This window comes from Phalaenopsis equestris, unplaced genomic scaffold (assembly GCF_001263595.1).
Source record: "Phalaenopsis equestris unplaced genomic scaffold, ASM126359v1 Scaffold206373, whole genome shotgun sequence".
Taxonomy (NCBI): Eukaryota; Viridiplantae; Streptophyta; class Magnoliopsida; order Asparagales; family Orchidaceae; genus Phalaenopsis; species Phalaenopsis equestris.
Genome location: NW_018225783.1, coordinates 72686 through 83190, shown reverse-complemented (window position 1 = coordinate 83190; position 10505 = coordinate 72686).

Sequence of the window (10505 nt, the reverse complement as noted above, 5' to 3'; positions counted from 1 at the left end):
AGAATGTCATCAGATGGATATTTTGAGCACCTTCCAAGAAAAGAAAGCCATGGAAGGTGATAATAAGTTGTTCCATATACAATCTCTCCAGGTAACCGTATCCCAATGATATAATTGCTCATAGATATTTTTGGTAACACTTTGATTGGAGTTGTAAGCAAAGGCCAATTTATCTTTTCTTTCTCTATCCACCTAAATCTGCTTCACCTTGTTTACAGATTGTGCTGTGAGTAAGCTGTGAAGTAAATCTAAAGATCAAGACTGCCCCTCCCAGCATTCATTCACCAACATGCTCCTGTCTAGGTTATCAGACAAGGGATCCAATGTTCCATCAGGGCACCATCTGTCTAGCCAAAAGTTGATGTTGCCATGTACCGGTTCCCGTAAGTACAGTTTTTCAGCAGTCCCCCTAACTTTTAGCATCTTGTTTGAAACTCTAGAGTCCCCCAGCCCACTCAAATCTAAGTTAGGGTGGTCAGCTCTACAGTACTTAGCAAACATAAATTTGGCTCAAAGAGTTTCCTATTGTCTGAAGGTAAGCCATAGTCTGCACATGCTAATTTGTTGCAGCTGTTGTAGCCCCTTAAATCCCAGTCCTCCTACTGATAGAGGTTTGGCCACTTTCTGCCAACTAGCCCATATCATTTGCTTCCTCTTTCCAGTCCAAAGAAATCTGTTGAATAATCTTTCCAACAGCAGTTGTGTACTTTTCTTCATCACTGCGATCTATAGGATGTACATAGGGAAATTGGCTAGGACACTCTTTAATAAAGTAATTCTACCCCAATTAGAGAGGAATGAGTTGGTCCAGCTTTGTAGAGTGGAGTGTATTTTATCTACTATCTCATCAAATTGTGTTAGTTTAGTTCTTCCCCTACATTGATTCACTCCCAAATATTTAAAAGGGGTCTTCATGGTAGTGAAATATGGCAGTGAAACCAGTAAGCTCCATGATCCAATGCCTACTGGAAAGGGGAAGTTCTTTTGCTAAACAGCACCTGACATTTCTCTTTGTTCACCATAAGTCCAGAAGTAAGTTGAAACTCCTGTAGACAATTGTGCAGGCTCCTCGTAGCACTCGTGTTGGCTCTGGAAAAGATAATTATTTCATCAACATAGATTAAGTGGCTAATGTCCAATTTAGATCTATTGTGATACATATTGTAATTTTTCCTTTGATTAGGTATGTCAAGTAGACTGGAAAGGTAATCCAATGCTAAGATAAAAACTGTTGGAGATAGAGGATCCCCTTGCTTCAGTCCCCTGATGGCCTTGAAGAACCCCTTGACTTTACCATTGATTAAAAATGAGTTTACATTCCCCTTTAACCATCTGTTGATAATGTGGCAAGATTCAGAGGAGACCACCCTAGCCATCATAATTCCAACATGAAGTCCCAGTGTATCATGTCATATGCCTTGTTTAGGTCTAGTTTCTAAATAATGTTTCCTCCTCTACATGGTTTCTCCATGTCCAGCAGCAACTCTTGAGCTAGAAGCACATTATCACAAACATTCCTACCCTTAACAAAATTAGTTTGTTTAGGACTGATGATGTTCTGCAAAATAGGTTGCAGTCTCCTGACAAAAATTTTGCTAATGATCTTGCTGATTACTTTACTTAAACTTATAGCTCTGAAATGATTCCATTGGTCTTTGATTGAGGACTTTGGAAAGAATATAATGGTAGCAGCACTGAAGTAGTCAGGCAGATCATTACCCTAAAAAAATTGAATTTCCTTGATAACCTCCTCCATGATTGTCTCCCATGCTTTTTTATAAAAGTCAGCTGTAAATCCATCATGGCCTACATCTTTGGAACTATCTATGGAATCAAGGGCATATTTGATTTACTCTTCCTCTGGGACTTTAGCAAGTTGTATTCTTGGAGTGAGTTCATGTTCAGTCATAAATAAGTTAGTATCTACCTTCCCCCTTTGGATATTGGTCTTGTGCATTAACTGTTGACAGTATTCAACAAGACTAACAACAATCCCATCTTCATCTTTAATCCACATACCATGTTTATCTTTGATAGAGTGAATTGTGTTACACTTGATTTGATTGTTGATACAAGCATGGTAATACTATGTATTTCTGTCACCATAAGAAAATTTTGCTTTAGTTACTTTTTGTTTAAGGAATTGCTCCTGCCACTGCACAGCTGTTAGTAATTTCTCATTGTCCGCCAATAGTGAAGCCTCATCCACCTGTCCAAGTAAATTTACCTTTTTCAATTCCTGTAGTTCCTTTTCAACCTTCTCAACTCCATTCATAATATTGCTAACCAATTCCAATTATTAAGAGCTTTTGCAACCTTCTTCTGCAAATTCTAGAGTTTAATTAAGGGGTTATGATGATCACAATCCCTCCAATTCTCTTTTATAATGTAAATAAAATCCTTATGCTGAGACCAAAAGTTTAAAGATCTGAATGAAGGCTTCTCCTTCCTTCTAGTAGAAGCCAAAGTGATTAGAAGAGGCCTGTAATCAGATCCTGCTAGGCTGGAATGAGTGATGGAGGTGTGCAGGATTTTGAATCCAGCTATCATTGACTAACACTCTAGCAAGTCTCTCCTATAATCTGCCCCTTTTCGAAGTAAAGTCTGACCCATTATATCCCAGGTCAAAAAGTCCTGCTCTCTGAATATTGTCATTGAAGGTGGTCATGGTAGATATGTAAGGAGATATTCCACCTTTCTTTTTCAGCAGGTCATGCCAAGCAGTTGAAATCACCCCCCACTAACTAGGCTTTATCATAAAGGTTGTTGATGGTGTGCAATTCATTCCAGAGATTGTGTCTAGCTGATTTTAAACATCTAGCATATACTATATTGGCCAAGCCCTCCATGCCAGCCATGCAGAAGGATAAATGTATGAATTGAGGATGGTTCCTATGAATAACACACCCCATTTAAGGTCTTCATAAGACCCAAATTTTGTTATTCAAATTAGTGAATGAAGAAAATTCAAGGAAAATCTTTAAATATTTTTGAAGATTGTGTTTAAACAAAGGTTCTAAGATGGCAATACACCACAATTTGTGTTTCTTATTAAGGTACTTCAATCTCTTTTGAGAGAGGGGATGAGCCGCCCCCCTATGTTCCAACATATGAAATTAATCATGTTGGATGGGATGCAAAGGAGGGTTGAGATCTGGATCTAGTCCTCCACCTTGTAGGTTGATTCTTCTGAGTGGTCTTAGACTTGCCATTAGTAATAGAAGTAAACCCCTTCATAAGTATGCCTTCTACTTTGTCTTTCCTTTTCTTCTCTATTTTTTGAGTTTGTCAATCTTCTTCTAAAAGTTGGGTCAACTGTTGCACCACTGCTACAGATGGCGTCTTATTTTCCCTTGCAGTTTTCTATTCCTCCTCATTTGTAATGTCATGTGTAGAGGACTCCCTGCTGCAGACATCTATGCAAGGGGGAAGGATGTCCTTCCATGCATTTACAGCAAGGCTTATCTCCCCTTCAGTTTGTGTAGCTGCTATTTGATTATGACTCATTGTCTTCATCATAGCTTCTGGATGCAAATTTTGGTTAGCAGAAGAAATGTTAACCAATTTAGTTTTGATAACGATATTCAGCATGACAGGTTCTCCAATCCTCAAACGATTAATGTCTTCAGTATTGTTATTTGTTGTCTTCTCAGCAGCTACATTGGAAGTTTCTTTTAGGTTGGGATTAATATTCCTTTTGGGGGGAGGATATAATCTATAGCATCTATCTATAGTGTGTCCAAACATTTTACAATGTTGGCAATAATAAGGCCTTTGCTCCATGACCACCTTTTGCCAAAAGCCATAAGAGGTAGTTCCTATCCACACTCTTTTCATTTCAGGATGGCTAATATCCCTCTAAATTAGGATTCTAGCAAGGGCAGGTCTAGCCTTATTTTAAGTTGAAGTGTCCACCTTCAATGGTGTACCCATGTCACACCAAATGTTAAAATGAGCATTCATCTTGAATAAATGCAAAGGTTAGCCTGGAAATTTGAACCATATAGGGACCACAGGTGGTTCCTCGCTAGGATCAAAATTAGGGGTCCATTTCAATATCTTCATGGTTGATCCAGCAATCATCACAATTTTTTATCAAACAACCTTTCATAGTCTTCCTCCATAATAAGTTGCATAAGTAAGTGCCTCCCATCAAAAAGCCCAAGTTTCCAGGCCTCAATAATGTTTAGAGATTCAAAAAAGTTCCTTACCAATTCCATCTTTGGGTGTCCCAAAAAAAATTTGCCAATAAGAGTAAACTTAACCTCTGTATTCATTTCTGTGATTTCATGTGCAGTGAAGAAAACTGCTGGCTCACCATCCTTGAGGCCAATAGGATGGATGCAAGGCGAAGACCCCTTACCTGCTGCTGTGTCATGGAAAATTTGAGGGAAGACAAGATGTTCTGGATCCTGTAAAGTATCCTGTTCCTTGCCAACCACCCCAGCATATTTAGCCCTTATCCATTCCACATTAGTATTGATATGAAGAGGGAGAGCCATACAAACAGCCCTCAGCCACCAATAAAACAGTGAAATTTGAAAAAATAATAGAACCCGAGAAAGTTAAAGACCCTAAAATGCACCTCCAAAAGGTGCTCCTAACTTAGGAGCAGCTCCTAGAGGCCACCTTAGTTACTCCAGCCACCGCCAACACCAAGGCTTCATCCTCTCCCTGGAATACCTAGCAGAGCTTTTCCTAGCGCCAACACCATGTTATATATATATATATATATATTATAAAATAAAGGAGCAGCTCGTGGCTCCCCGCGCGTTAAATAAAAAAGTGGGGTACAAAAGGGTTGAGGGGAAGAGGGTCCCCTCCAAAACCAAAAGAAAAACAAAAAATCCTAGGGGTCCCCCTCCCCGCATTACAACTCGACGCAAAAAATATCTCCAAAATACATTTCCAAAAAACAACTATACCAACCAAAATCATACCCAAATAAGAGAAATGTATCCCATTTAAAAAGTAAAAGTAATGAAAGAATAATAAAACTACCAATGTAACAGTAAGCCCAAAGAATTTTCCAACCAGCTAGGAGGAGAGGAACCAAAAATAGAACAGCAGGCAGACATCAATAAATTGGGTTCAAACAAAAAAGCTCTAAATTGGAGCTACAAAAGGGACTATAAGTCCAACACACCATCCAAACCGTAGGGGGGCAAAAGGAACCCAATAGTAAAGTCAAGCAGTACATCCTTATAAATAATTTGATCAAGAAAAAATTAACTTCAGCATCAAAATGATTAGAAAGAGAGATGATAGCATCTTGAGAATCCTCTAGTTAATGAAAGTGGGACTTGCAGAAGAGTACAACAAGAAAACCAAATTCACGCACAAATTTATGGGGAGTCCAATTTCTCCCCAAGCAGGAATCTCCTTAGCGTGTACGGTGGGAGGTGGCCCACAGAGATCTTTGCATGGCTAATTTTAGCCAAAAAAAAATCAGCAGATGCATTACTTTCCCTATGGATGAATGAGAATTGGACCTGCAAAGAATGAGTCTAAAGAAGGTGCCATATTCTGTTAAAAAGATAAAGCAAATTCCATAGGAGGGCAGAGCTCTTAGTAAGCATTTTAAAAATACACATGGAGTCTATTCCAATGACCACAAAGGGAAATTTTTAATTCAAAGCAATATGAACAGCAAACAGAACATCCCAAACCTTAGCTTGAATAGTGCTATGTGCATAGATAGGAGATGTAAAATAAGAGAATAAGTCACCCAAAGAGTTTTTGAAAACACCACCCGCACTAGCAGAGTTAGGAGTCCAGCTCCCATCAATATTTTCCTTGACCCAACCATGTGATGGGTTTGCCATCTAATTAATAGAGGTCTTCCACCCATATTATGATTCTTAGGAGCACTATATAGAGAGATACCAAATCTTCTAACAACTTTAAAATAATATGAGAGGATGTAGGAGACATAATGGAAGGGTGGATAGAAGACTTGACAAGCTTAGATTCATTTCTGGCTAACCAGATAAACCATAACACCACTAAAGAGAAAGAGTAAAGTTTCTTATTGAAATCTTTTGAAGCTTTGCAAGCATCTAAAATGCCATCCAAATTACCACCATGAGGCCATTTAACTTGAAAAAAATTTCCCAATCTCAGCCAAACAAAATGGGAAAAAAAACACTCAAAAAAGAGATGTGAAATGGACTCCTCCCCACACCTGCAAAGGTAACATTTGGATGCCAGTCTCAACCCTTTTAATTTCAAAATGTCATCAAGTGGAAGCAGGGAAAAGAAAAAATGCCATTTAAAGAAGGAAATAGAAGGAGACATATAACTATGCCAAATCACCTTTCCTCATTTCCAATAATCAAAATTATGTAGATTAGAATATAGCATTTTAAAAATTGAAGCATTGGAAATAAATTTCCATATAGGCTTGTCAGGCTTATCATGACATAAAGGATTTTTTGTAATAGGTTCAACATTCTCCCCCAACATCTCCCAAAGTTTTCTCATGTCTCATTGACCATTGTCCCAACAATTAAAGACCAACATATCATTAACCAAATTGGAATCACCATCATGAGAATTAGAAAGCCCCCAATTTTCATTATAAAGATATATTGTCATCCCCAAGATCCCAAAAAGTAAAATGTGAAGCAACATCTCGTGTAGAAATAATGACTTTCCAAAGCTTAAAATCCCCCACTCTCCACTTGACCACGGAGGGATGCATATTTTTAAAATATTTATGCAACATATATTTATCCCATAAAGAGTACCCCAACCTAAACTTAAACCACAACTTACAAATATTAATATCAATAATATGTTGCAATTTTTTGAAACCCAAACCTCCAGAGAGACGAGGTTTGCACCCTTTGTGCCAATGTGTCCAAATTTTGGAGTAACCTTCACCAGCCCAAAGAAAGTTGTTGAAAATATGCTCTAATTCCTTCTGTGTAGTAATTTTCATAGAGAGAACTTGCATAGTGTATAAAGGTAAAGAATGTAGTAAACTTTGTAACAAGGTTAATGTCCCCATAAAGGAGAGAAATACATTCCTCCAATCATGAATACGAGATTTAATTTTATCTATAACAACATCAAATTGTGTTTGCTTCCTTCTTCACAAAGAAGGTTCCACAAAGAAGGTTAACACCAAGGTACAGTAAAGGTAGAGATGCTTTAGAGAAAGTAGTGAAATTGCTCACCCAAGTGGTAATAGCAGAAGTAATCAAACTTCTAAAATACAGGTGGCACTTAGCTTTCTTGAAAAGGAGACCGGAGTTCTGCTAAAAAGTTTTAAGGTGTTCTACCATGATTTTGAAGGAGGATCTAGAAGCATTGGTAAAAATGATAGCATCATCAACCTATCAATATCTTACTATTTTGTTTACAAAGTGTTTTATATATTAAATAATAATAATATTTTTGAATCCTAAACAATTTTATATATCATAAATTAAGATAAATATTACTATTGAGGGAACATTTAAAATCAAATTGAACCAAAAAAGTAGAGACATAATTTTGGCCTCTGGAATCGACATCGCCCGTCAACATGAGCCATGGCTCCGACAGCGCGATCGAGAACGCTGACTTTGGCGGGATTGCACACCTAAATACCACCGAGAGGTGTATTTAAAGGCCTAAAAACTGCCTTGGATGATCAGAAACTTTAGAATTTTGAAATCCATGGAATCCATGGCTTCCATATCCATGGCTTCCATTTCCAGAAATACTTCAAGGTATGGAGTTTTCAATAGAAGAAAGTTTATTAGTTTTGACGTGAAGAGATTATACGATAAATTCGTAAATTCGTCATGAAGAAGAGACTTATCAAGAAGAGAGGCTTTGTCAATCATGAATTGAGTAATCCAAGTTCACAAATTTAGAAAATTATTGTACTGAGGTGTTGGAAAGTTTTATGCTACACTGCCGCTGCGGTTGTTGTACCAGTGGTAAAGGAATTCTATGATAACGTACATGGAATTACCCAAGGAGTCGTCTTCGTTCGAAGTAAGGCTGTACCATTTACTCCGCACTACCATTTACTCCGCCTTGAATTAATGATTTGTATATGGTAGAAAGCATGTCAATCTATCATTATACAAATTTTATCCCAACGAGAGGTATAATGCAAGATGTATATCATTTTCTGACATATGGAAATGATAAATTGGAAATCATAGATGTGTGATATGTTAGTTTCTTTGCTTCACTACTTAATCCAATATCTAAACAATGACATTTCTTCATCTTTACAAAATTGCTCCTTATCATTAAGATTAGTAGAGTTACAAAAGAAAGTGCAATTTTAAACTATTGCATTCAACTGGAAGAGCCCATTGATGTGAGATTGATTATTTTCAAATCTATTATGGGTATTATTATGAATTGTCCTATATATGGACTGGGGCATCCTTCTACAATTTTTATACTTTGCAGTCAATCTCAAGAAAATTGTGAGAAAGTGTTATTACCCTGGGATCCCATGATTCCTATTGATGACAATTATAATTGGAATGGAAATATAGTATTAGATAACACTCTCCTTGGTTACCTTACTGATTTTAATAGTGGGGAGTAATTTCAATGCAATAAATAAATGCCATGCCTTAGAAGCAGGATTTAACAATGATGAAGAAAAACTTACATTTCCAACATCTCTGTCCTCCCAATTTGAACCTTCATCTGTAAGGTATCGATAAAGTTCATTCAAATTATCTCTCGTAGAGGTAAAATTTGCATAGTGGCAAATAGGCACACTTTCGATCATAAACATCTTGTTTATTCTTGAAGGAGTGAATTGCACAAACCTGCCTCACACATAGACATTTCCTTGTTTGATTCCATGAAGATTCTAATAAAAATCTTTCACCACAGGGACAACTATGGCTGTAGTAGTCTAGAAAAACACTTCTCAGTGTTTCTGCACAATAATTTATTCTACTCGAGTATTTGGTGCATTCAATCCTAGATTCACAAACACTATTTCTTTGATTAGCCTCTTCTTTGTAAGAACACAATCATTAAACTTTTGCGTATCAAAGCTGATGAACTTTCTCAGGTTGAAAATTCCAAATCTAGAGGAATTGTTATACTGAGAAGCCATAGGAATTAAAAACTAGTGACTCTAGCCTCATTTTTTCCCCTAAAATTGACTTTAGTATCAGTTTTTGGGAGTTATAAGGAGAAGAACCCGCCAAAAATAGCTTTTTGAAACATTTGAAATCATTTTCATTGCTACGACACTTTATGCACCGATTCTGGCACTTCATGCGTTGATTCTGGCGTTTCAGGTGCTAGCTCTCTGAAATGTTGTGCTTCAGACACCAATCTGGCGTATCATGTGCTAGTTCTAAAAAATTTTGCCATTTTTATTTTGATCCAGTAAATTCTCAATTATTCCATATAGTTAGGTAAATAAAGATGTTTTTAAATATTTTGTTTATTTTGATCCAGTAAATTCTCAATTATTCCATACAGTTAGGTAAATAAAGATGTTTTTAAATATTTTCTCAATGTCAAATTTTTCAAAACCATTGAATCTATAAAAGAAAAAAATTATTAATATACGTAAAATTTTCTGAACAAAAAGATAAAAACAATGTAAACGATGATAAATATAAGTTTCCTCCAACAAAGAGCTTGCTTTAATGTAGTCAGCCCGACATTCCCAGTATTTATTCTAGGTGAGCCATCATTACAGTCTCTTTAACAACTGATCTTTCACCATCAAAATATTATTTCAATATGTTCCCATTCACTTTAAATATCCTTCCAATCTTGGGATCTTCATTATTAACAGCTCCATAGGGATAGACTTTTAAATTATGAATGACCCTTTCCACCTAGATTTCAGTCTTCTAGGAACTAATTTCAATCTTGTATTGTATAATAAAACTTCCGGTCCATGGTTAAATTCCTTTTTTTTATTTTGTTCATGTCATTCTTTCATTCTTTCCATATAAATCCAAGCATTATTTTAAGTTCCATTCCTAATTTCTTCAAGCTCATTCAATTGCAATAATCTTTTCTCACCAGCTTCCTTCAAATTGAAATTGAATTCCTTAATAGATCAATACGCTTTATTCTCCAGCTCTACTGGTAAGTGACAAATCTTCCCAAAAATTAAATAATGCGGGGGCATTCCTATAGGTGTCTTTTAAGTTGTTATGTATGCCCAAAATGCAGTATCTAATCTAGCAAACCAATACATTTTACTAGAATTCACACTTTTTTCCAAAATTCTTTCAATTTCACGATTAGATACTTCTGCCACACCACTACTTTAGGGATGTTAAGTTGTTGCAATTTTATGCATTACATTATATTCTTCCATCAATCTTGCAATGGTTGCATTCCTAAATGAGATCCTCTATCGATAATGATTACTCTCAACATTTCATATCTTGTAAAAAAAATTTTAATTATAAATTTTGATACTCCGAGCATCACATCTAGGTAAAGCAATTGATTCAATTCATTTTGAAACATAATTCACTGCAATCAATATATATATATATATATAT